This window comes from Camelus ferus, chromosome X (genome assembly GCF_009834535.1).
Source record: "Camelus ferus isolate YT-003-E chromosome X, BCGSAC_Cfer_1.0, whole genome shotgun sequence".
NCBI lineage: Eukaryota > Metazoa > Chordata > Mammalia > Artiodactyla > Camelidae > Camelus > Camelus ferus.
In genome coordinates this window covers 44806070-44829406 of record NC_045732.1, presented here as the reverse complement: position 1 = coordinate 44829406, position 23337 = coordinate 44806070, and the positions used below count along the sequence as shown (strand labels likewise).

The following is a 23337-nucleotide window of genomic DNA, read 5'->3' as shown; positions in this document are numbered from 1 at the left end:
AGGACCACGACATCTAGTTTCTTAAACATTTACTAGGATGTTTTCTACTGATTATCCTTGTGTGTGTATGTGTTTTAGAGAGGAACTCAAATTTTCGCTTACTTGGAGAGATGCATTATTTTCAGCCACCTTGTTTATTTCATGTATTTTATATACTATGTTTAAGATTCATTAGTGTTATTTGTCAAATGATACTGTACTTATTTGTCAAATTATGTCATTTTGCTTGGTTTTGCTTTAGAAATCGTCTCTGGATAGCGGGACAGGGAGACAGAAGAGTGAGAAAGGTGTCTGTGCATTGTGTACCTTGTTTAATGTTCTGAAATTCCTATTTTGTACCTGTGTTAAGTATTCAGAAATAAATATTTAGTAAGTAGAAAATTATGCATTTCTATGTTGTATTTTTTAAAATCAGCTTTATTTATATGTAATTCTTGATACCTGAGATTTTTATTGAACAATAGGTGATGGGTGTCTTTTCCTGTCAAATGATATGTGTAAACATTATCATTTAATGGCTTCATAGAATTAGAAACTATGGATCTTCCATAACTTATTTAACCAAATTCTGATGAATGTTTAGCTTTTTTCCCAGCTTTTCCCTAAAATAATCATATTTCATAGGCATAAAGTTCAAATAAATATCCTCAGTGTTCTATTACTCAGGTACAAAGGTTTGAAGCTCTTTCAATTTGTCATTTTCTTAATGTCTGTCTCTCTTCTGTACATATGTTTCATTAGCTGGGCATATAATATGCATTGCATTGCTTAGCTTGACTTATCTATCAACAAATTAAAAACGAACCAAGTAGATATGTGTTTCCATGTATATTGCAAATATCATGACTGTGCCACCAGACAGAGAAGCCATCATCCTTCGATCTCTACCCCTCATTTTTGATCATCCTCCACCCCAGACTGGAGGGAGGGAATTTATGACCCAGTTTCTCTAACATGTCCCCCACTTCCCAAGCTTCCTCCTTTGTTATTTGGGATAGCTTGTCCTCAACCCTTCATCATCCAGAGTTTGGGTTGAGGTTGAAAAGGGAGAAAGGGAGGCAGGACATTAACTTGCATATTTGCCCCAGGAGATTCCCTCATCTTGGTGGTCAGAAACTACCAAATGGCACCTAGAGTGACACCTATATGACATCCCATTGCCTGGATAGGATCCGGGGGTGGGGGGAAATGGCTTGAGACTTCGTGCATCTATCCCATTAGTGTTTCTGGACAAAGAAATGTGCATCTATAATTTTTCTCTTTTCCCCAGAGTGACTTTTCTTTCAAAGTGAATGTTGACTATTTTCTGCTTCTCTATGCCATGTGCAAATCATTCACGAGTTTATTTGGTTAAAAACCCACGTCCAAGAGTTTTAGACAACATTGTTAAGGTGGCATACAATGTATGGGTCCTGGGCTGGTTTTCACGTGTGGGAATGTAGGTAGGGGACTGTTGTGCTGGTGAACAGGGATGGGAGAAAGTGCTAGAACCTGACTGGACAAACTGTTGGGGGAAGACAATGACTTCCCAGGTGTCTGGGGATAGGGAATCAGAGAGAAAGAGGTGATGAACCACTTAGACCTAACGAGGAAATGCTGGGGAAAGGACAAAGGTGATTAAGGGAGCCTTTAGAGGGTTTGGCATAGGTTGTGTGATGTCGATGTTTTCCCCACTGCCTCCAAAGACTGCCTTAATGTTGCTTTCTGTGTTAGCTGCCATTTTTCTATCTCACAAAAAATATAATATGCTTTATTTTATTTTATTTTTTGCATTTTCTTCTTTTTAAATTGAAGTATAGTCAGTTACAACGTGTCAATTTCTGGTGTACAGCACAATGTCCCAGTCATGCATATACATACATACATTTGTTTTCATATTCTTTTTCATTAAAAGTTATTATAAGATATTGAATATAGTTTCCTGTGCTATATAGAAGAAATTTATTTTTTAACTATTTTTATATATAGTGGTTAAATAATATTCTTTAAAATTGTATATGAAATGTTTGTCCATGTACCACTAAAGTTATCATGGACACTGACAGTGGTCTGTGTGCCATGCTTTAGGCATCTCTTACTTCAAGGAAAGAGCAAGAACTTGGCATTTGGGCTTGGGCTGAAATCCAAATTCTTCTGCCTACTGCTGTCTGGCTTTGTAAAATCTGTTAAAAAAAAAAAAAAACTCACCTTCACCGTGAGGTTTAAATGAGGTGATGTGTATAACCCCCCGACACAGTGACTGCCACCTAGCAAGCACACAATAAGAATTTGCTACAGTTGTAGCTCCTCTTATATCAGGACGTTGATAAGCAGAACCAATGATCATGATTATACTTAGCTCTAGTATTGAGATCATTTCATGCACATTCTCTCAGGTGCCATTTTTGGGCCACTTAAAGTGAAAGTCAGAACAGTCCGGTGATGGGGTAGAAGGAGTAACTGGCTACAAGTCTGGAGGAAGCTAGATGCTCTTTCCCTTTTTAATGGACTCATCGGACAAGACACACTGTTTCTTCACTGTCCTCTCAGACATGCTCCTGTCCTCAATCATCCAAGCCGCTAACAGAGGAATCCTCTCAGATGGAAACTCAACCTACCCCACCTCATACCCTATTCTCTCTCCAGCCTTACTCCATTTTATGCCTACTGGGTGCCTAGCGCTGCTCTCCATGCTAGAATAGAGCAGTGAACAAAATGCAGTCCCTAGGAACCTATCACTTCCATCTGGTGGATGAGAGAGACACATAGATTACAACACAGCGTGGCTAGGGAAAGAAAAGGATGCTGTGGGAACACAGAGACAAGTCCCCTTTTCTTGGAGCAACTAATAAACTTCCCTGGGCTTCAGTTTCAGGGTCCTCATCTTTAAAAATGGTTACAATAATAATACTCATCTCGTCACCCTATCCTCTCTCCAGGATGAGATACAAAGGAACCTAAGAAGACCAGCTATACCCCGGGAGAAACCATTAAGTCTATGCCCTGTGTTAGTCCCACACCAGTGTGGAGCAGAAGCATTCCGGGACCCTTGAGAATCTAGTCTATCCTGGGACCATGGGTAAGGAAATGGGGGGTGGGGACACGATTGGTGCCATCTCTTCCTCTATGTCTTTACAGCTATTGAAGGGGCTTCTTTTTCTTTTCTTTCTTTCTTTAATTTATTCGGTGTTCTTAAAATTACATGTAACTAAAGTTGGTCCTCGCAGGTTATGCAACAGAAGGTGGTACCGGTAGTAGCATATCACCCTCCGGTGGACACTGTAAGTGATGTCACATTATTGGATGATTTTGTTGTAACACTTCAGACATTCAAAGGGGATGGGTGATGCTTTTTCCCTCAGAGTCTCTGGGAAAGAAACCCTGTAGGTGGGATGCTTTCCTCTACAAGAAATATTCCAGGGGTTACGATCATAAAGAACAGTGCCCAGCAGAAAGAAAAGACCTGTCTCTTTCTGTGTGTCTCTTTTCATGAAATAGGAAATCTTTCATAAAATCATTGCTCCCAGATTCTATTTTCAGTTTTCTTTTTCCAGCTGAATAAGACCCTTCAGTATTTAGGATCTTAAGAAAAGCACCTCTATCAGTAAATTTCAAGTCTTTTAGCCATGTCTATTCATCCAGCTTTGCCTGTGACACATAAATAGGAAATTGCTGTGGATACATTATTTCTCTTTTTTTAATTTTAATTTTTCATTGAAGTAGAGTTGACTTGCAATGTTGCATTGGTTTCTGGTGTATGGCATAGTGATTCAGTTATATATGTGTGTGTGTGTGTGTGTGTGTGTGTGTGTGTATAATATACATATTATTTTTCTTATTCTATTTCATTACAAGTTACTATAAGCCATTGGATATAGCTCCCTGTGCTATACAGTAGGACCTTATTGTTTATCTATTCTGTACATACTTCTGTTTTTTTAACCTTATCCTATAAATTCAGACTTCCAGCTGTCATAGTGCCTTTTTTCCCACTAGTATGGTAGGTCCTGAAGTAGGCTCTGGGATATATACCTGGTCTCAGTCCTTGCCAAGTTCACAGCTTGTTGGAGGAGACAGAAACTACAACAAACTATGAGAGATAGTCTCAGTGACGGGAGAATTCAAGATGTCCAGCTAACACAGATCACGATGGCGGCAAGCTATAGACTTTCAAAGGAAGAGACTTGCCACATGAGACATAACAAGTCAATAGGTGTTCATCACAGCTAGAGAAAGAAAATGTGTCAGTCAAAAGTACCCTCCACCAAAGAATTTTTCTACTCTCAGAAGCTGTGTAAGTTGGTGAAGCAGACTTGAGACACTGGCTATTTAACCAAATACTTGATCCCCAAAATCAAGGATCTTTAGATGGCTTGCACAACCTGCTTTTGATTCAAAAATATCACTTTCTATTAATTGCATGTATAAAAATAAATAAAATAAATAACATAGGATACTATGCTATTTACTTTCATTCATTTAATTCATCTGCAATGTGCCAAACACTTACCTTGTTATGGTAATTAATCCTCAAGGAGCACTGTTACCTGAGCATCGTTATGCATTTTTTGTTTATTTCTGTTCCCTTGAACTAGAATAAAGCTTCAGTAGAGGAAGGACATTGTCAGGTTTCTACGCTGCTGAAACCCTATCACCTTACAGAGGTGCCTAGTCATATTAAATGAATAATAAATACTTGTTACTTGAATAGTCTGATCAATGAACCAGCTTTGGATACAAGGCCCATCCCAAAAAAGGATGAATTCTAAATTCTGAGTAGCATGGAAAGCGGCCACATTGAGCTACAGGGAGTCCCAGAGTCTAGTAAAGCCAAAAAAACCAAGACTGCAGGCTTCCTGTTTTAGGCAGACCTGGGCTGGAATTCTGCCTCTCTCACTTACAAGTTTGTGTGGCAGGAGGATTGTTTTTGGAATACCCTCAGCCTGTTACCTCCTCTGCAGAGTTGTATAAATTATTTCTGGCTCAGCTCCATCCAAGGGCGGGCCCCAAACTCAAATGACAGCAAAAGTCACAATGGAGCAAAATATACTTTCCTCTGTGATGATTATTATCAATGTCGGCATGTGAGCAGATTCCATGCACCTCTATTTTACTCTGTATAAGAGCCATATGTTATGTAATGTAGCACAAAGGAGCTTCTTGTCCCTTAAGTCTTTAATTAAAAGAAAAATTCAACTGACTTTTAAACTTTGTCCTTGTTTTAAGTTGTTGACTTCAAGTTTCTTTTGCTGAAATGTGATTTGGAAATTTTTTGAGGAAAGGAGTGTTTCATAGCACCTGCTTCAAGTGAAATGTTCAGTTTGAATCCATAAATCAAATAACCCTCAAAAAAAGGGCAAGGACACAAGAAAGAAACTCCAATATACGCAAGAAAGAATCTCCAAGATAACCATCATCACTTTGGAGTAGAAGAAGCCAAAACCTGGTTCAGAAAAATGGCACAAGAAGTTAGACAGAGTGCTACTCCATCCTGGACATAGTTCTGGGAATTTTCCGGGTACAGAGAGGACTCAGAAAAGGCCCCTGCCCTCTGGGAGCTTACAGTCTAATAATACAGAAATCTAAACAGATCATCTTAACCTGTTGATTTTTTCTTTTGCAACTATTCTGAGAGGTATTTATCGATGCCTGGCCCCTGCCTTCTCCAGATGAGGAAACAGGCTGAAAAGTGTCTGGTAACTTGGGTAGTAGATGATAGAGTTGGGACCCACATCCAGATTTGTCTGTTTCCAAAGCCAGACCTTTATCCACTCACTATGACATTTCACTTACATTATACTTGCTGAGCTATATACATCCTTCCTGTTGAGACGTGGATTGGGCTTCCAGTAGGGTTCGCACATGAAAGATCTAGGTGCCAGGAAAGAGTATACCTGCAAAGTGCTAGGTTCGATCTCAACACTGCTGCTCTGAAACCGGCAGGCCTGAGGGTCAACAACCTTACTCTAGAGAGAGTCAGGAAGGAGAAGGCAGCATGAAAGTGACACCAGAGACAGAGGCAGTGTCCATTTAAGTTCTGAATTAAAACGATGACACCATTATAGGTGCGAGTTTGGGGTGATGTAAACTGCATGGACCACTAGTGATGAGAACTGACTACACTACTATGCCCCTCAGCAAGTTAAACCATTTTACAGGCTGATCACACTTGCCCACCCCTAAGCCTGGCGTTCCGTTTCCAGTGCCTCTGCTTCCTAACTCTTGTCAAATATTTGGTAATGACCTTTTCATATAACTGTCCACTAGACTAGAAGCATCTGTAGCCTTGACTTGGTCCCTCTCCATGTCCAGAAAGCCCAGTTTCTGTACACACAAGTGCTCAGTAAATGTTTATTTTGTGATGCGTCTCTCAGTAAAGGACAGCTGTTACCCCGCACCCCGCCCCACACTGTACTCCAATTTCCTTTCACTTTGAGGGAGATTTGTGGCTTTCATCCACACCCTGTGTTTAGAACTCTCCAGACCTTCCACTCCTGACTTATTTCCTTCTTAATGAATCTTGGCCAATTTGTTATCCTTTTATCCACTGACATGGCCTCGGAGCGAGAGCACCTTAGAGGACTTACTGAAACGTTCTCAAATGTACACTGTGTTATACACGACGTGCCTTCAATAAATCCTTGTCAGGGGAAGAAACTGTTGAATTCATACAAACCTAACAACTGTATTATTTTGTTTTAGAATTTCAATTCAGAGATACAATTCTGACAAAATTAAATCCTGGCAGAAGTAAATTCATCAACCCAAATGTTAGTGAAACTGTCAATATAAGTGAACATTTTTATACTCACAAGGAGATGACTCTCCTGGTTTTCTGCCTTCTCCTTTGGCCACTCGCTTTCCATCTATCTGAATGACTCCTTCTCTTCTTGGTAGTTTTCTTCCTGGTGTATCAGGTAAAGACTTCTAATTCATCTCCTCACTGACATTTTTATGCTGCTCCTATGTTATGTGTCGGCCTGCCAGACTCCAGGAAATCCAGTCTGAAATATAGTAAGCATCACTGAGTGTTTGTTGAAACCTTCTTCCAACCTGGAATTGGTAACGTCGATACCATAATTGGGTTGTTGTATATTAGGTGCCCAGTAAAGTTTTCCATTGCACTATGAGGTACTGAGGGAAAGGGGAATTTTGACTCACTTTTCAGGGTCATTTCACATTATAGCCAGCAGTCCACACCACAGGACATAACTTGGGTTAGCATTTCTCAGAACTCAGTCATTCCTCCAGCACTCTTAAGACTGTTGACCCTGTTGAGACTGGATGCTGGAGAAGGGTATGGCTCAGTGGTAGAGCGCATGCTTAGCATGCATGAAGTCCTAGGTTCAATCCCCAGCACCTCCTCTAAAAAGGAAAAATTAAAATAAATAAATAAACCTAATTTTCTCCCTCCCCGCCCCCTCCCCCCCCAAAAAGACTGGATGCTATTGTGCTGGCTTTTTTTTTTCTCATATTTTCAGTAAAAATGAATGGCTTTTAAGATGAAAATGGAAAATCCCAGGAGCCAAAGGGCCTCTGCCTTTCCAGGTGGAAGCCTTTGCCTTTCAAATCCTAGCTCAGGGCTGAAGGGTCTTGGTGTATCTCTGACACAGACTTGCATTAACTCAATTCGGTTTGTTCTGTAGCAGGGACTGTCACTTCTTCAGACCTAAAATGTACCCTCCACTCCAGGGCATCATTTCCCAGGGTTGGGAACAGAATAGCAGAATATTAAGTACATGGGGTAAGGAGCCAGGCTGCCTGGGTTCAAGTCCCAGCCGTACATTTTAATGTAAGCTCTCTGAGATTCAGTTTCCTCATTAACAAATTTGGGATAATAACAGATTGTGGTGAAGGTAATGATTTAATACACTTAAAGAACTTAGAACAGTGCCTGGAATAAACTAAGCACCTAATAAATGTTAATAATAACAACTCTAAAAAAAAGCTTTTTCTTTTTTTTTACATTTTCATTTTAAATTTCAAAATAAAATAAACAGAATGAAATGAATAGATGTTCACACTGCTAAATACTTCACAGGTATTCTCTCATCTCATTCTCAGAAGACAGCTCAGAATGCATGAAACTATTTCCGTTTTTCAAGGTGAGTAAACTGAGATCTGAGAAGTTGGGAGATGCACAAAGTCAGAGAATAGCTATGCTATGGACTTAGGATGGAAACCCACCATAGTAGGATGCCAAGACCCACAAGGATCACTGAGCAAGCAGTACAGGCTCTCCTCGACTTAATTATCTACCAACAATGTCCCCTTCCTTTTCTCTCTGACACAGCTTTCTGGAGTTTACATCCTGTCTCCTCTCTCAGCCAATTTATCATCCCTGAGACATCTCCCCAGATCCCATGGCAAAATGCTCAGGACACCCAAAGAGATTAAGCATAGCCTTTTTCTTCCTGAAATGTAGTTATGTTTTCTGCCTTTGGGAGACAGGACAATTTATTTGCAGTTTCTGAGAGGGAAAAGTCATTGCTGTTTACAATGTCCTGCTGTCATCCAAAAACAGTCCTGAGGAGGGTCTTCTATTGCAGAAATGGTTTCTGGTAGAAAGAATGCAAATCAGAAGCTTAGAGTTGGCTTCTGTAGAAACAGATGATAGACGGGAAGGAAGGAGGGGTCGCTTCTATTCTTGGGGAATCAAGAAGTCTGATAAAGGATGGAGGATTGAGAGGGAGGGAAGAAAGGAGGGTGGGAGTTGGGGAGAGAGGGAGAGAGAGAGAGACGGGGGAGGGAATTGGGCAACTGCCAATAAAGGAAGAAATCTGGGCAGAAGATCAGAGTATTTTGAGGAAAATTTACAGTGATTTTCTATGGAATGTGGAATCAGTGCACTCCCCATCGTCCCACAAAGGCCTTGCTGTGGCTGTGATATGCTTATGTTTCCTGCCGAATAAAACACAAATATCACTATTAATCTTTTCATGCCCAAGTAGCACTAAATCAGTCCGAGTGTCACCAGTTTTCTGTGTTCCACACTTTTGGCAGCTCTTACTTTCAGGAAAGAGAAAAGGGCTTTGAAGTTAGACAGGCCTGGATGGAAAAGTTTCACATGAAGGTGGTGGACGAGGGGAGCAGTTAACAATCTTGTCTATAATAAGCCGTTGTGCATTTCACAGCCTGAGATAATTCCTCAGTCCTGGATTATGGCATCTTTTACAGAATGGCTGAATAGTACCCGCCATTCCAGGAAGAGCGTTCACCCTGTTCCTCTGATAGCCACACATGAGCTTGGAGGGAAGCATGCCCAGATCCCAGGAGTCTTCAGGCCAGGGATGGGGGCAGTAAGACCAGGGTCAGGAACACTGCCATTCCTATCTTATCTTTTTATCCATACAACTAAATCCTGGACCTATTTTGCATTTATGTGCTTTGTGCTATGAGGACTTACTAAGTACCAGGCTGTAAATGATTCACTTTGACACTCGCTGGAAAAGAGCAGATGGTACCAGCAGTGGCGTAGCGACATCCAGTGGATATTGGAGGAAACTCCACAATCTTGCATAGGGTCTTACGGAAACCAGCGTTCCGTGGGCTCCTTTTCAGCAAGTCTGGAAATATTCCTGAAGCTGCCAGAAAGCAGATGTCTGTCTCCAGAGGGTCCAAGAACTGAGCCTCCTGACATCAAAAGATACTTCAGTTACAATGCTTTCCTCCGCAATAAGAATTCCAGGCATCAAGTCTAGGTACAACTACACACAGCAGAGTTACTGTCTCCTCTGTGTCTTTTTTTGGAGGGGGTGGTAATTAGGTTTCTTTATTTAATTTACCTATTTAATTAGGTTTACTTATTTACCTGTTTACTTTTAATGGAGGTACTGGGGATTGAACCCAGGACCTCGCGCATGTGCCCTACCACTTGAGCTATACCCTCCCTCCTCTCTTGTGTCTTTTTTGAGGAGCAAGAAAACCCTTCCCAGAAATCTACTGGCCCCAAAATTCTATTTCCAATTTCATTTTTCTGAATCCGAATAAGATCTTGACCTATATGGGATAGTAGCAATGAGCTATCCTCTTCCATCCACTGAAAATTCAACTCCTGTCTTTATGCCATTTTAAACAGCTCTAATCTGTGTTGAATGATGAGGAAATGACTGGGACAAAGGTTTTGTATTGGTTTTTGAGATTCCCAAACCTGCCTGCCAGGCACAGCGTTAGATTCTGGGATGCAAAAATGAGCAAGGCAGGTAGGGTTCGTGATTTCTGCTAAAAGAGACAGAAAAAAAAAAAGTGATTTCTGCTAAAAGAGACAGAAAACAAACAAACAAAAAAGAAACTATAGCAGAGTGTGTAAGTGCTCTCTGAGATACAAGACCTTCAGGATTCTTGAACATCACACAGGATGGAAATCCCTCCTAGTTTAGAGTGGACTCCCTAAAGAAAGAGATTTATAAGCAGAGACCTAAAAAGACAGTAAAAGACAGACAGAAAAGTGTGGGATTGGGGGGAGGTGAGTTTTTCAGATAGTGGGAACAGCATACCTGAGGTCAGAGAAAGCTTGGTTCGCACAAGGAACAGATCTCTCCCCTGGTGCTATTAGTACCCTGAGCTTGTTTGCTTACACAGCATCCCTTCCTCCCCATATGCACACCATACCATGAGAATCCTGTCACATTTTGAATTTTTTGAATCTCAAGTGCCCTAATCCAGGAATAGGAACTCAGAGAGTTAGGGACCTGGTGAGGGATGGGGAATTTAACATGTATTTTTTGTTATTCGCTGAGTTTTTCATTCTGTGAAAGATTTCTCATCAGAAATAAAATAATCAAGTATGCAATTGGTTCACATGGTTGCAAATCCCAAACATAAAAAAAATGCACCAAAATAATGGTGAAACATAGAAACTATCATGCCAGCACTCAGAGTGGTCCACAGTCAGCCATTATTGTGTGTTTGTGCATCTTTGCAAACTTCTGACTATGCACATGTGTGCACACTCACTCACACACATACATACACACATACACACAAATTTCTCTATTTCAAAAGCTGGTTTTTTCGTTTGGCCTTAGAAGATGAATAGATTTTATGTCAAATCATAAAATTTGCATATGCCTACATCATCATTTTTAATGTTTCCATGATATTCAGTTTCACAGTTATAACATAATTCATTTATTCACCTCCCACACTGACAAACATTTAGGATTTTTTTTTTATGGTTGTCTATGCTTCTAGTGCTGATTTCAAAGAGCAGGGTACAGAACAGTGTGCACAGTGCTGCCACTTAGGTAAAAATGGAGGGAGTCTATTGATCAATATACTTAATTAATTGGGAAAGTTACTAAATTCTTTACCAAGTGAATGTTACAAACTATTTTTAAAAATCCATAAAAATTCAAATTGTGTCATTTATTCCCACACGAGTGTACTGTAATAGAAATAACCTATAATGCCTGTTACACAGAGAAGCCTACCCCCTTCCACCCTTCCACCCTCCGCTGCCTCCAGTCCCTGCCTACCACCCAAAGAATTTTTAAAAACAGGTTCTCCAACCCATCCCTTTGCTGTAACTTCATGTCCAGTGCCCTGTAATCTCCTGTACTTTTTCCTCATGAAGCATCCATCACCAGCAATCACCACCCTAGGAGTGTCAGCCTTCTACTGTGCAGATGTCGCCCAGTGCCAAGGGTCCTAGTGTTTTGGGAATCCCAAGAAGTAGTGATGGATTTTGTGGGGGGTAGAAATAATTAAGCCATCACACCCATCACACAGAGATACCTGCTCCCCACCCTCAATCCTCCATCCCCACTCTTTTCTCCACCCCCACCTTAAGAATGAATTCAGGATCCATTTTCCCTAATATACCCCTTCCAGATAACCTGACAACCAAGACATTTTGCTTTCAGGAAAAACCGCTATAGTCAATCATCTCCATTTTCTGAAGAATCTACAAGGAGCATGGCCCCTCTAGCATGTCAAGAGGGTTCTTCTGTCTCTGGTTTTTCCTCTGTCTCTCCCAGAGTGTCCGCTTATTTTGAGGTTGTGGACAAAGGATGTCAAAGGAGCACTTGAATTTATAAGTGTGCAACAGCACATAGCATGGATTTGATGGACTGCAGAGGGGAAGGGGAGGGAAAGAGAATGGTTTAGTAAGGGAAAGCGTTATGTTCTTACCATGTCTGTATTTTTTTAACTGACGTATAGTCAGTTTACAATGTTGTGTCAATTTCTGGCGTACAGCATAATGTTTCAGTCATACAAGTACATACATACATTCCTTTTCATATTCTTTTTCAGTATAGGTTACTACAAGATATTGAATATAGTTCCCTGTGGGATACAGAAGAAACCTGTTGTTTATCTGTTTTATATATAGTATCTGAAAATCCCAAATTCCCAATTTATCCCTTCCCATCCCTCTTCCCTCCTAGTAACCGTAAGTTTGCTTTCTATGTCTGCGAGTCTGTTTCTGTTTTGTAAATAAGTTCATCTGTGTCTTTTTTTCCCTTAGATTCCACATGTGATATCATTTCTTTCTCTGCTTGACTTACTTCACTTAGTTTGACAATCTCCAGGTTCATCCATGTTGCTTCAAATGGCATTATTTTATTACTTTTTATGGCTGAGGAATATTTCGTTGTATATATATACAACTTCTTTATCCAATCATCTATCAATAGACATTTACGTTGTTTCAACAGCCTTGGCTGTTGTAAATAGTGCTGCTATGAACATTGGGGTGCATGTATCTTTTCGAATTAAGAGTTCCCTCCAGATATATGCCCAGGAGTGGGATTGCTGGATCACATGGTAAGTCTATTTTCAGTTTTTTGAGGAATCTCCATACTGTTTTCCATAATGGCTGCACCATGTCTGCATTTCTGTCTAAAATTGTCTTTCTGTTTCTTCTTTTCACAAATAAGCAGGAAATAGTGTCCTGTAATGGGCTAAGATCATGGATACTGGGGCCAGACTGATGCTTGGATTCATATTTCAGCAACACCATTTATTTGCTAGTTGTGTAAATTGACTAAAGTCCCTCATGTACTCCTGTGTGATATTCAAAAAGTAAGAGTACCTACATCATAAGGTCGCTGTGAGGATTAAGTCAGTCCATGCACATGGAATACTTAAAACAGTACTGGCATATCCTAAATGTTACATAAGTGTTAGTATCAACCTTTCTGTGCAAATCAGTTCAGAGGTATTGGTTTAAAATCAGTGTCCAGAGGTTTCAGACATCCCTGTTTACATAGCACAGCATCCTCCAGAATAGAAACTAACATTCCCAGTGTTGAATTTATATGAGATTCTTTTGCTGTAACGTGTGTGTGTGTCCATCCAGGCTGTCTGGAATGAATGAATAGACAGTTAAATTTTTTAAAATCTTATTTCTGTGTTTCCTGCCCGAGTCTGTTTTGGAGCTACACATTTTGTCAATAAAATTTCCATGCTCCAGTATAATATTTAGAAAAAACTAGTGGAAGCTTGGATTCCTACTATGGTGAAATGAAATGGATACTGGGAAACAGAACTATATTGTTCTTTAAAACTATATTTTAACATTTACCCACTGATTTCCATTTGCATCTTGCCTTTGGATACAAGAGATTATTTTGTCCAGAAAGGAAGTTTTCATGACTTTGTTTAACTATAGTTAACAATGTTCCAGCAAAAGAAAAAAAGATAAAGTTTTAAATTGCAATATATCAAAAACTAGTCATTTCAGCATTATTCTCAGAAAAGCTATTGTGGAGAGTAGGGATGGAGATGTTACAATGTTTAAAGTTGTTTTTAAATTCTAGCTCAAGGACTTAGATTTTGGGAAAGAAGCCAGGATGCCCCAAAGGGAAAAAAAAACTCAAGGATGAGGAGGAGCTATCTGCTGTAGACTCATGTAAGGGGATTTTTTTTTCAAATTAGCTTTCAATATTGGGGAAATTTAAAATGTATATTTAATTATTTGAAAATGGGAAACAATTTCATTATACTGTTAGATTCAGTTTTTAATCATGCAGTTAAGTATTTGAGTGCAATGGTTCATTTCCCATTTCACAGCATGTAGATAAATACTCAATTTCAGATGATAACAGTAATTCAATTATGTTAGAATTGCTGAGATACAGATATTTTTATTCCTAAGATTGTCATCCACATCCAATACAGTTTTTCCTGAAAAATACAGGCACCTCACAGGGCATAGCATCCCTATAAAGTATTCTTGATCAAAATCAAAATGCTTTTCTCTGAAATCAACAAGGTTGTGTTCTGTATTTCCAAACTTCCATTGGTGAAGATGGAGCATGGAACCTAAACAACAAAAGTAAAAGACACTACAGGAGGGATGGGTACCTTACAGAGTTTAAAGGACATGGGAAATGGAGCTGCTTCTTCTGTTCTGTCCTTCAAATAGGGTCCATTCTTCAGAGAGAGCAGCTTCCCAGAAACAGTTTTTATCTGGGAAAGAAGAGATGATGTCCTACCTGAAAGCCCTGTGCCACTCACAGCTAGAGAGAACTGCCATCCACAGAATTCCCTTGTAGTGACATGGATAATTAAAAATCCAATAGAAATTCTATCTTTCTGGACAGAGGATTAGTAAAAGGGACCCTTGAAAGACAGAGAATATAGAGAGGAAAATCCTGGAGAGGAAAGTGTGTAATAAGGCAATATCCAACTTCTGTGAATGGATTTGTATACATTTCAGACTTACTGTTAAGTAAGACACGTACAGGATAGACCCAAAGTACCATATTAAGATACTTTGAACTTAACTATGCCATAAACCACCACTCAAGTCTCAGACTAAATCCTGAGAGGTGCACGTGTGGGACAGTCAAAACAGCATAGCAAATTGAAGTGAAAATGGAATAATCATTCAAAGAAGGTGAGACACGACTTTTAGTTTAAACCTAACCAGGTTCATTTTTAGCTAAACCAACCAATCAAGCCGAAAAAGTATTCTCCAGAGGATACCAGTAGGATCCAGAGTCTAGCAACATAATATTCAAAATGCAATACAACTGTCTGCTACAAGAATATAATCCAAAAGTATACTACATATCAAGAACAAGGAAAGTTTGAAAAAAATGTAAGGAAAAATTCAACATGTACCAACCTCGAGGTGACCCAGATATTGGAGTTGTTAGATAAAGAGTCTAAAGAAGGTATTATAACCATCTTCCATGGGTGAAGGTGGAGTGAAGGTAAATGCTGTTAAAATGAAAGGAAAGGTTGATGTTTTAAGGAGAAAAATAGAACTGATTTTTAAAAGCCAAATGGAAATTTTATGAATCAAAAATACAATATCAGAAATTTAAAAGATCACTAGATGTGCTCAAAAGAATAATAGAAATGATAAAGACAGTCTCAGTAATTTGAATTAGATACATAGATAAATTAGATAGATAAATAAATTCAATCCTGTGAGCAAAGAGAAAAAAAGATGGAAATAAAATAAGCAGAGATTCATAAATTGTGGTATTCATTGGACTCCAAAAAGGAGAGGAAAAAGATATTGGTACAGAACATATATTTCAAGAAATAATTGCTGAAAATTCCTAAAATAGGTGAAGTACATAAATATACAGATTCAGGAAGCTCAGCAAATCCCAAAGATTATAAGCTTAAAAAATCATGCTCAGAAAAATCATAATCAAACTTCTAAAAACCAAAAATTAAAAAAAAAAACTTAAAAATGGCCAATAAAAATAATGTGATGCATATCAGGGGATAATGATTCAAATAATAGTGCACTACTCCTAAGAAATCATGGAGGCCAGAAGACAGTGGAGCAATACCTTTAAAATGCTGAAAGAAAATAATTGTCAACTTGGAGTTCTACATCCAGCAAAAATATCCTTAAAGGAATGACATTTAAAAGAATGACATTCTCAGATAAAGGAAACACTAATAGAGTTTGTTACTGGAAAAACAAGTCTAAAATAAATGGTGAATAAAGTTTTTCAGACTGAAAGAAAACAATAAGAATAGAAAACTTTGAACTTCAGAATGAATAAAAATACAAATGTAAATGTCTGGATAAATATAGTAGACTATTTTCTCTTTTTAAGTTTTTCAAAATATGTATGGGTATAAAAAGAAAAACTTATAACATTGACTAGTGAGGTTTTCATAGTATGTAGATGTAAGATATGAGACAACTATAAACATATGACAACTATAAAGGAGAGATGATTTTAACTGAAATGGTAAAACATTAACTGAAGTAGATTGTCTAAAGTATATACATTTTAATCCCTAGAATAACCACTAAAAATTTTAATATAGAGACAGTTAAAAAAACAAAAGAATGAAATGGCATATGAAAAATATTCAAATAATACAAAATAATGGAGTAAATGTTAAACAGAAAAACAAAAAAATGGAGGAGAAAAACAACAACAAAAATAACAAAAAGCATACAATAAAATAGTGGAGCTAAATCCAACATATCAATAATTATATTAAATATAATGTTCAAAACAAATTAATTAAAAATAGATGTCAGATTAGGTAAAGAAAAAAAGATTAAACTATATGTCATTTATACAAAACCCTCTTTAAATATAATGACATGAATAGGCTAAAAGTAAAAGACAAAAAAAGATATGCTATGCAAAGTCTAATGAAAAGAGAGCTGGAGCAGTTAAAATAATAGACAAAGCAAATTTCAGAATAAGAAAAAGTATCAGACATAATGATGAACATTAATTAATGATAAAAGGGTTAATTCACAAAGAAGGAATAACAATCTTAAGTATGCATGCACCTAAGAACAAAACTTCAAAGTGCTTGAAGCAAAATCTGATAAACATTGAGCAGAAATAGACAAATTCATAATGATACTTTCAAAATCAGTACTCTTTCACAAATCAATAGAACAAGTAGTCTGATAATCAGCAAGGTGATAAAAGACCTGAGCAATATCTCTGACCAATTTGGCCTAATCGATATTTATAGAATGCCACCTAATAACAGGATAATAGATGCTCTTTTAGGTACACATTAAACATTAAAGAATTCTGAGCCATAAAAGAAAAGACCTTAACAAATTTAAAAGAACAGGAAGAATATAAGATATATTCTTAAACCACAGCATCATTAAACCAGAAATTAATAACAGAAAACTATCTGCGAAAGCTTTAAATATTTTCAAACAAAACTACACACTTATAAATGACCCACAAGTCAAGTAGGAAGATTCAAGACAAATTTAAAAAACATTTAGAATTGAATAAAAATGAAATATAACATTTTTAAAATCTGTGAGATATGCAAGTTGGAGTAGCCCCATTGCTTTAAGGTTCTCCTTAAAACTAAAAATCTTCAGACATAACACTAGAAATATGAAAACACTTGAAAGGTGGAAAGAAGTCAGGCTGCCTAAGGACCTTGCAACTCAAGGAACAATATGGGTAGTGATTTCCTGAGTTTCCTTATTGCCTCTGTTATATTCCTGATAGACAGACAGAGCTCTGCAGAAGCCTCCAACCCAGAACTGCTAACAGGCTCCAAGAAAAAAGCTGTTCTTCTTAGCCAAAGGACCAGAAAAGTGTGACCTAACAATACAAAACCTTTTCAGCAATATCAGCACTACTCCAGGCAAAAACTAAAGGAAAAACTGCATCCTCCTCCCCTCGTTGTGGCTGTCCTGTAATTCCTTAACCCAGTGGTACTGGTGAAGCTGAGCAAGGAGCTAATGTTTCATTTCCCACCTGGCAGAAGCAGATAGTTTCAGTGTGCCAAGAAGCAAAATGATCTCCATTTCCACTTGAAGGAAGCAGGCAGTGATGTTTTAATGATTCTCATACAGGGATTGTGTCTATGGATGGTGTGAAGTGGCGCTGATCTTCCAACTCTCAATTGGTAGAAGCAGGCAATGCAGATTCTCCTGCCAAGATACTGTCAGTGGGGTCCAGTAGTGAGCTGGATGTCCACCACCTACGGAAGCAAAGAGACTTAACAAGGGAGTTCAGGCTGGAGCTAGTCACCACTATTCTTCACCTGCCATTCCTGCCAGTGTCAGAAGGGCCAATTGAGGAGCAGAAGTCTCAACCTCCCCATTCACCATCAATGAGACAGAACGAAATTGTAAGGAGAAGCTAGCTGGCATTCCACTTTCCTGCTACCCATGACATTGTGTCAAAAAGGCCAATTTTGGGATCTGGGCTTATAATGGCACTCAGAGGAAACAGATAAAGTGAGACTTGGTGCCCTATTACCATCATGAAGAAGTTACTGATGTCAAAGGGGAAGCTGAATCTCCCCTCCAGCAGTCTGTAATGCGGCAGTGTGAGTGATACTGACTTTTGCCAGGGTAGTATAGGTAGGGACCAGCAGGAGCTGAACATACACACTCACTTGGCCCTTGTGTTAAACCTCAACAGGAATCATGCTTGGTTTAAAAAAAAGGGGGGAAGATTAAATAAATAAGACCTAGTGCCTCATAATACCTAGTATGTCCCATACACAATATAAAATCAAATGTTATATGAAGAACCAGAAAAATCATAACACAAATAAGAAAAGACAATCAATAGATAACAAGACTGAGATGAACCAGATATTGGAAATTTCTGATAACATAATAAACTTAAAAAAAAAACACCTCACATTCAGTGAGCCTCTCCACGGCTCAATAATAGAGTAGAGATCACAGAAGACAGAATTAGTGAAATTGAAGACGTATCAATAGAATTTACACAACCTGAACAACAGAGAGAAATTAGGCTAATAAAATGAAGAGTTCCAGTGGCTTATGAGACAATAAAACAAGAGCTAGCATTTGTATCATAAAAGTCCCAAAAGGAGATGAGAGAGAGAGAGAGAGTCAGACTGAAAAGTATCCAAAGAAATAATGGCTGAAAACCCCACAAATTTGGCAAAAGATATAAACACAGAGATTCAATAAGCTTAGTGAACCCAGAATAGGATTAAGCTAAGTTCACATGAAATTTTCTCCCCAGTATACCATATGTTAGATCACAAAACAAGTCTGAATTAATTTTAAAAGACTGAAATCATACAAAGTACACTCTGACCATAATGGAAAGAAACTAGAAACACACACAAGAAAAAGTGGAAAATACACAAATATGTGGAAATGAAACAACACACTCTAAATAGCCAATGGGTCAAAGAAAAAAATAACAAGTTAAATTTTAAAATGTTTTGAATTGTGTGAAAATGAAAACACAACACGCCAAAAATTATGGGATGCAGTGAAAGCAGTGCTCAGAGAGGAAGTTTATTGCTTTAAATGTCTACACTAGAAAATAATCAAGATCTCAAACTAATAACATAACTTTCCACCTTAAGTAATTAGAAAAAGAGAAAACTAAACACAAAGCTAGCAGAAATTAGGAAATAACAAAGATTAGACTAGAGATAAACAAGAGAGGAACAGGAAAACAATAGAGAGAATCAATGAAATAAAAATTGGTTTTTTGAAAGGATAAATAGCATTGAAAAACTTAGATTGACCAAGTCTAATAAAAAAGATTAGGTACAAAACTAGAAATCAACTACAAATACAAAAATGGGAAAAGAACAAACACATGGCGACTAAACAACATGCTATTAAAAAAACCAGTGGGTCAATGATGAAATCAAAAAGGAAATCAGAAAATGCCTTGAGACAAATGAAAATGGAAACACAAGTTTCTCAAATCTATGGGATGCAGCAAAAGCAGTCATAAGAGGAAAGTTTATAGTGCAACAGCGCTTCCTCAAGAAACAAGAAAAATCTCAAATCAACAACCTAACCTCCCACTAAAAGAACAAAGCCCTAAGTCAGCAGAAAAAAAGAAATAATAAAGATCAGAGAGGAAATAAATAAAATAGAGATCAAAAAATAAGAGAAAAGATCAGTAAAACCAAGAAGTGGGTTTTTTTGAAAAGATAAACAAAATTGATAATCTTTTAGCCAGGCTTACCAAGAAGAAAAGAGAAACAACTCAAAAATAAGAAATGAAAGAGGAGAAATAACAACTAATACCACAGAGACAGAAAAAAAAATCATAGGAGAATACTATGAACAGTTATATGTCAACAAACTGGACAATCTAGAAGAAATGGACAAATTTCTAGAAACATACACTCTGCCAAGACGGAATCAAGAAGAAAGAGACAATTTGAACAGATTGATCACTAGAAGTGAAACTGAATTTGTAATTTAAGAACTCCCAGCAAACAAAAGTCCAGGACTGGATGGCTTCACAGGGGAATTCTACCAAACTTATAAAGAACAAATACCTAGCCTCAAAATAGTCCATAAAAATTGAAGAGGAGGGAACACTCCCAAATTCATTCTATTAGGCCACCATTACCCTGATGCCAAAATTGAAGCAGCCCTTTTTACAGAAAATGGCAATCTGATTCAAAATACAGAAAACAAGGGATTTAAAGCTGCCAAAACAATGTTAAAAAAAGAAGAAAGTTGGAGGATTTATATTACTCAGTTTAAAAAGTTTTTATAAATCTACAGTAATCAAAACACTATTACTGGCATAAAGACAGACATATAGTTCAATGGAATAAATTTGAAAGTTCAGAAATAATCTCTTAAATTTATGATTAATTTTTAACCAAGGTGTTAAAGCAATTCAATGGGGAAAGGACAGTTTTTTCAACAAATGGTGCTGGGAAGACTGACATCTGCAAGACAGCTGAATAAGATGCCCTTTGCTTTTATCTCCCCTCAACAACAACAATCTAGCATCCACCCACAAACAAGAGTGCTTTTGTGGGAGCTGTGGGATCCAACATCATACATCAAGGGACTCAAGAGGATATCTGCCCATCTGTGCATTGGGTAATAGGCATATAGACTTCGATCCTGGCAGCGGCCCATGAACTGGCACCAGCCCCTCTCAGCCATAGATTATGCGCCCTTGGAAATAAATGTCTTAGACAATCACCCATGGACAGGAAGCCTTCATGGAAGTCCACACATGCTGGAGTCCAGCAGAGAATTCCAGCACACTGTTGGAGAAAAAAAAAATGAGTTTGACTGCATTGGAGAGGTTAAGAGAATCAGTTTGACTTTACCTGTGTTATCTCTCTCCCAAGGCAGCACAGTTTAGTGCCAAGAGACCTTCTCGGCCTGTGATTTCTCCTGAGGAGGAAAGTGAGACCATGTGAGTAAGTGTCTAGCTTCCCTAGCTGTGTGGGATGCTCCCAAAGAGGCCCATTTCTCTCTTGCACCCAGAGTACTGAGTTGTGAACTTGATGACTGGAGAGGGGACAGGAAGAAGCTGGGAGAGCAGCAGATAGGACTCTCAGAGGGCTTTAAAAAGGAACAGATCCTACTAACTACATTGTAAACTCCATTAAGAAGTCTGACTATAAAACGCTGGGGAAACCTAACTTGCCAATCTTCCCCAATGGAACACAGGCACCTCCAGCCCTCCATAGATCTCACCTACACAATCCCTGACCCTGTGGCCAACTTACCATGTGGAAAGAGCAAGTCTGGCAGATGGCTAGTGAGCATATGCAGAAAGATGTCCCAAATGTGTGAGCCAGGGAGAGACCACAAACTTCAGATTTAGTACCATCCTTGAGAAAGCAAAGGGAGGATGTCAGGACCCAGTCTGGTATGTTCCGGAAATAAGAGAAGGCATATATGCTTAATATTCTGCAACAAGAGGGAGCAAGAAGTGTGAAGTAAGCATATTCATAGAAGGTCTGAGAAAAACTCAGACTCACTAGCAGGGCAGACAGAAGGTATTTCTCTCCCAAAGACAGTAAAGACTGGAGGAGGTGACAGCTACTTCATATGTGAAGACAGCAATACAGACTGCAAGGAGCATGAAAAATCAAGGTAACATGACACCACCAAAGGATCACAATAATCTTCCAGTAATTGACACAAGAGATGTGAAGATTTGTGATTTACTTGATAAAGAATTCAAAATAGCTGTTTTATAGCTTCCTTTGCTCCCCGCATTTTATTGTGATTTTTCCCTTCTATTGGGATTTTCTTTTCTGTTGTTGTTTTACTGAAGTATAGTCAGTTACAGTGTGTCAATTTCTGGTGTATAGCACAATGTCCCAGTCATGCATATATATATATAAATATTCATTTTCATATTCTTTTTCATTAAAGGTTATTATAAGATACCGAATATAGCTCCCTGTGCTATACAGAAGAAATTTGTTTTTATCTATCTTTATATATAGTGGTTAACATTTGCAAATCTCAAACCCCCAAATTTATCCCTTCCCACCCCCCTTTCCCCTGGTAACCATAAGATTGTTTACTATGTCTGTGAGTCTGTTTCTGTTTTGTGGATGAGTTTGTTAGTGTTCTCTTTTTTCTTTTTTTTAAGATTCCACATATGAGTGATATCATATGGTATTTTTCTTTCTCTTTCTGGCTTACTTCACTTAGAATGACCATCTCCAGGTCCACCAGGTTGCTGCAAATGGCATTATTTTATAGTTTTTTATGGCTGAGTAGTATTCTATTGTATAAACATATCACAACTTCTTTATCCAGTCATCTGTCGATGGACATTAAGGTTGTCTCCATGTATTAGCTATTGTATATAGTGCTGCTATGAACATTGGGGTGCATGTATCTTTTAGAATTAGAGTTCCCTCTGGATATATGCCCAGGAGTGGGATTGTTGGATCATATAGTAAGTCAATTTTTAGTTTTTGCGGAATCTTCTTACTGTTTTCCATAATGGCAGCATGGTACCTTTACAGCAAAATAGCTGTTTTAAGAAAGCTCAATGAGCTACAAGAAAACACAGAGAAACTATTCAACAAAGTCAGGAAAACAGTGCATGAACAAAATGAGAAGTTTAACAAAGAGATAGAAATAATAAAAAAGAATCAAACAGAAATTCTGGAGATGAATAGTACAATAAATGAAATGAAAAATGCAATAGAGAGAATCAACGGCAGAATGGATCAAACAGAAGAAAGAATCTGTAAGTCAGAAGATAGGACGTTTGAAATTATGTAAGTTAGAAGACAAGTTCTTTGAAATTATCCAACCAGAGAATAAAGAAAAAAGAATGGAAAGAGTGAAGATATCCTATGTGATTGATAGGAAATTATTTTTAAAGATCTGAAATTACTGGAATCATGAGAAAAAAGACAGAGAGGGAAGAAGAAAGCTTATTTAAAGAAATAACAGCTGAAAACTTCCAAAATCTGAGGACAGATTTGAACAACCAATTTCATTAAACTCCCCAAACAAACTCAACTGAAAGAGATCTTCTCCAAGACACATAACAAAACTGTTAAAAATCAAAGACAAAGAGAGAATCTTAAAAGCAACAAGAGAAAAGAAGCTTGTAACTTATAAGAAAACCTTCATAAGCCTATAAGAGGATTTCTCAGCAGAACCTTACAGGCCAGGAGAGTCAAAGTGCTCAAAGGAAA

General features: G+C 38.0%; 1 long non-coding RNA gene across 1 annotated transcript; it reads right to left on the bottom strand.

Annotated features, from left to right (window-relative positions):
- Positions 1 to 1983: 1983 nt before the first annotated feature.
- Positions 1984 to 7329, bottom strand: LOC116662035. The gene is made up of 3 exons (XR_004318015.1): positions 7141 to 7329; positions 6792 to 6983; positions 1984 to 2162 (listed from the first exon to the last, which is right to left on the bottom strand). It is a non-coding gene; the product is annotated as an uncharacterized LOC116662035 (long non-coding RNA).
- Positions 7330 to 23337: the final 16008 nt, after the last annotated feature.